This window comes from Hyposmocoma kahamanoa, unplaced genomic scaffold (genome assembly GCF_003589595.1).
Source record: "Hyposmocoma kahamanoa isolate Upper Pololo Valley unplaced genomic scaffold, ASM358959v1 88, whole genome shotgun sequence".
In the NCBI taxonomy this organism is placed as follows: domain Eukaryota; kingdom Metazoa; phylum Arthropoda; class Insecta; order Lepidoptera; family Cosmopterigidae; genus Hyposmocoma; species Hyposmocoma kahamanoa.
Genome location: NW_020654466.1, coordinates 9,618,228 through 9,623,427, shown reverse-complemented (window position 1 = coordinate 9,623,427; position 5,200 = coordinate 9,618,228).

Below are 5,200 nucleotides of genomic sequence, written 5' to 3'. Positions count from 1 at the left end.
ATTCTATGAAAATTCAAAGAACCTATTGCAATAAAACGGCAATTTCACACTTTAACCCCATTTAACCCCGAATATTTTTTCATCGAAAGAAAAAGTTAGGTGCACCATAGTCCATCGTCAAGTTCGAATTTCAAAAACCTTCGCTTATGCGCGCAGATCTCTTTTGAGAAAGAAAGACTTTCCGAGCTAGTGATGTGAAAAATACTATGTTTCAGTGGTGAAACTCGGTTGTCTGCGGTGCTGAGCATCAATAACTATTTTGGCATGATACCAGGTCTCTTCCCTAATACGCCTCATGCATTCGCGTATTACTCACGCACGGTAATTGCTCAATATATGTATCTATACAGTAGTGTGTAGTGTGACAGTTAAGTTTTCAGGTAGAATAAATAATTATCCATCATGACACGCGACTGTACTGAGTATCATATGTACCATCCCCAAAAATAAGGTCGCCTGCAAATTAAACATTTATGGAAGCGCTGCAGCCCCACTATGGCGTTGTAACCGTGCCGTTGCCAATTTTCACACAGTATTTACAAGCGCAGTTGCAGCGCCACTGCGATGACCTAGAGCTTTCATCCCGGGAATCTCAATCTCAAAAGTCTCGACAATTTTTTGGCATTCGGGAATATCGAGACTTTTGGACTTAATGTTAAGTGGACATGTCAACGCCATAGAATGGAGCTTAATATAAACTGCAGAGATTGAAGAACGTTAGTAACAAAATCGGGTTCCCTCTATTTGAAACCGTATTAAGCGCCATATCTGTCTTGCGTTAACCATCATAAAAATGAAAAAAAAACAACCTTAATAAATAATTTTTCATTTTATGATTTGACTTAATTAATTAGTTAGTTCTTTAGAACTCAATTAAAATATCATGACTGTTTAAATGCCTAGCGCAAAAAATAGCCCATAGTGGAGGTTTCCACTCTTGAAATAGTCTCGAAATTTCCCAGACTTCCGAGTCCCAATAGTTTTTCCCGGAATGCCTAAATGCAGCAAAATTCAAAAGTGGTCGTGACGCACGCGCATCACTTTTGCAGTTGCAATTAAGTGATTTAAACATTACTGAAGCGCTGCAGACGCGCGGATGTCGCGCCACTGTCGCGCCGCTGCATCGCTTATAAAAATGTGTAATTTTTCCCGTGACTCGTATCTAGTCTGTACCTTACATAATTGATACAAAGTGCTAATGAACTTAATATAATAACATAATAGCACAATTGCTATGTTCTAATTCGTTATAAAAATTCGCTTCCATTCCATTCGGCGACAACGTAAATTGAGCCTTAATTTCCAACTTATGAAATTGTATTTTATTTCGCAGTTATTCAATATTCAAGTAAGCTTGGAAAATAGTATAGAGTAGATAAACGCAGTTACTGGAGTTTTAGTCTGTATAATGTTTTATGCTCAGGTTTGTGATTTGGTGTATCTAAACTTCGACTCCTGGCAAGACTTGTTGAATGGCTTCCCGGACGTCAAGAACAACCTCTACCATGCTGCTATTAAACTTAAAACAATTTATAAAGTAGTCTAGTCTTCCCTTCCATAGAATTAATTCAAATACTTTTTAATTATTTTAATAAACAATTTTAATTTCTTAGTTCTTTTGTTTTTATAATGCATATTGCAAAACTATATTTGTGCACATGGATAAGTATAAATTCCTATCGAGATCTAATGTTTTCGCGATTGTTACGTATAGAAATAATACGTATAAGAATAATTAGAATTTAAATCTTAAAATATGTAATTTTAGAAAAACTGACGATATAGAACAGTTAGTTAGATAGATCAGTTAGTAGGTAGTTAGTTAGTTGTGACCACAAGACCTATAAAGGGCCCGAAACGTTCGTTGGTTTATTTGTAAAAACAAACATACGCGATTTACATCCGAAAAAATAGTTTCATTTCCTATGAATAAATTCCTTGTTTTAATTCGTTTACTATGTCTGCGATGTTGATAGTATTGGCGATCGCATTAAAAACAAAATTGTATGAAAAATTGTACAGCGCATCTAGTGGTCACGAAGAACGAATGATAATTCGTACGTTGATTATTCAGAGCAAAAATTTAAATTAAACCACCTATAATTCATTTTTGATAAAATAAATACCTATCACACTACCAATGGCTTGCTTAGTAGTAAGATTTGTCCAGCGGGAAATTTACTAATACGTCCATTCTTTCCACAAGTAACTAGGAATGTATCTACAATCAAATTTACAGCAGTCTTATTATCGCAAAGATATCTTTTTCATAATTATAAAACACTTTTGTCAATTTCATTTGTCTGTGTTACATATGTCTACGACAAAGTCAAGAAATTTCACATGTGGTGTTATTTATTAGGTTAGTGTATTGCATTTGCTCATGTAGTATTTATTACCTACCACCTAAACACTTGAATGGATCTAGGAAGTTAATTATCGCCATGAATTTATTATTGTGACGTCACCAGTGTGTCATTGAACAATCGATTTTCATTAAGAACAAAAAATCAAGTAACAAATTTTGATTGCAATGTGAGTCACAAAAAGGACGCAACAAACAAAAATATCCGAGTACAAAACTAAATTAACCAGAGTTTAAATTTTAAAATATGTAATTTTAGGGAAACGAAATAATACTGATAAAATAGAACAGTCATCCGTGACCGTTTTATAAACTCTCTTTTATTTATTGTGTCAGTTTCACAAAAATATTTCCTTACAAATTTCGTTGTACTGTTATTTGTAGACTTATGTTACGGCTCTCTGCTTGTGCTGATCCCATCTAGCTAGAAGGGAAGGTACCAACCACCGCCCTACATATTTCTATAGTATAGTAACCTTGCTGTTAGTCAGAGCAATCACTGGCTAAGGGAGCCTTCAAATTAGAAGCTTATGGAAGCGCTGCTGTGGCACCCCTGTGGCGCTGTAACCGCGCCACTACTAATTTTCATATAATTTTTAGAAGCGCAGTTGCAGCACTATCATCATATCACGCGCGCGCCATTTTTGCAGTCACAATTAGTGAACTAAAAATTACTGAAGCGCGACAGACGCGCGGCTGCCGCGCTACACTGCAGCGCTTCTACATGCGTTTAACTTGAATGCGCCCTAAGATTTAAAATTTTGTAAACCATAGAATCGCCGGAATATTCTTCAGGATGACACGAATTTATATCAAATGTAACATTTTGTAACTTTACGTACCTACATGTAAATCTGTGTATATTGCATACAGTCTTGTGTAATCTTTATTATTCAGCAGATACGTTAGATCTGTAAAAAAACACGCCATTCACAGACATTCATCTTATCTTTCATGGTCGGCAACGCATTTACGATATTAAAGATCCTTCCTTAGTCGGAGAACTTCGACATGAAGCAGAATGTAGCGTTTGATCTTCGCTCCTACTTGCCACAATATCTACAATTCAATTGAATATTCAAGCCTTGGTTAAGTTTGTTCCAGTAGTCGAGATTTTAATTTGAATTTATTTTAAGTGAATATTAGCCTACTATACGTATTTAGAAAAAAATCATTGTCCGAATAGTTTTACGGGGATCGGATACGGGACCTCCTTATTTAGCGCCCACCGTGTACTTCCTGAGCAATTGAAGTCGTTATCTCCAAATGGTCGAAATTCCATAACTTAGACTGATGTCATAGTTCCGTCGAATAAAATACACTTGTTGACGAGATAGATCGACAAAATTTTATAGCGAGACAAATTTAAATTATGAGATTAAGAAAAAAAAGAAGAAATATTTTAGTTCGTGTTCTTAATTTTTCTTAAAGTGAATTTTGAAATATTATAAACGTTTAAAGTTATTTGAATTAGTCGGTGAGAGTTTCTCATCCCATGAGATTGCAGTTCAAAAGTTAAACACGGTACGCACGTAACGGATTTCGTTAATAATTTCGAGTAGATACGCAGTCGATGGTAACGTAAGCAGACAATAACATTTGTAGAACAAGGCTAATTACTGCGATTCGCAAATGTAAACCAAGATTCGACTACTATTTCTAATAGTTAATGAATAGGAGATTCCGGAAGCGTTTGCACGATAGGACGCGCCTTTTACGCGACGTTTAATTGTAGACTATCCCAAATACGAACAGTAGTACAGCTGCAGCAGGGTAAAAAGGATGGAATATGAATGTTTTAAAATAATTTAAAATTACAGTCGTAAATAAATGAGACACTCGGAAGGTGAAACTAATACACTTTTGAACGAACGAACCGCTACTAACTTTGCAAGGCGGCTACCAGATGGACTGCGTCCGCGGAGTCGATGTACAACCTCATGTAGTCGACACTGACTGTAAGCAATTATCGCCGCGCGTCTAGCTCAGGAGCTCCGTATCGTTGATGTCAAAATGAAAGCACAGATATTACTTGTAGTTTGTCACTGTACATTTATGATTCCAAATGCTGACTTTGCTCTTTATTAAAAATAAACACATTACTCCCGAAACCTTCGATTTTATATTGTCGACAAACTCACGTCCATAATTCCGACTATAGCTAATAATCTGCGGTGGAATTTGAGATTAAAAATGTAAATAAAGGTGTCATTACAAAAAAAAAAACATTTCGAGAATTGTGTAAATGTGAAAGAAATCCGTCGAGAAAAGTTTCACCAATCTTGTCTTTATTGTACCATTGTGTTGATTAAACTCTGAAGTAATCGTTGAAGATACTAGTAATTATGATACCGACTACGTTAACTTTTGCTATTAATGAAAAAAAGTCGTTTCAGGCACAAAAAAAATAATATAATAAGTATAAGCATCCTCTTAAGAATGTCATTTGATTCTCAACTATGGTTCATGACGACTGCAACCACGGAAGAAAAATAAACACTGTATTTATTGTTCTGCGACTGCAGTTGTAGCAGTTCGTATTACAAACCTGCAGTTCGTCAGTTAGCAGCCTAAAAGAGCCTTTCACCGGCAAGATTCACGAGCATTAAATTAGCTCTATAAAGGTAGCAGTACGATTCAATATTACATTAACAAATATTTAATTCTTGTCTCGCATAACCTCGTCATCCAGACCATATCTGTCGAAAATACGCTATAGAATTAAAATTTTCACATACAAATTTCAATCCTCGCTTCGTCTCGTCTCCTCTCGCCTCCCTGGTAGGAAAGTACCTTAATACACGCTCGTTAATTCTGATCTTTTAAAATTATTGT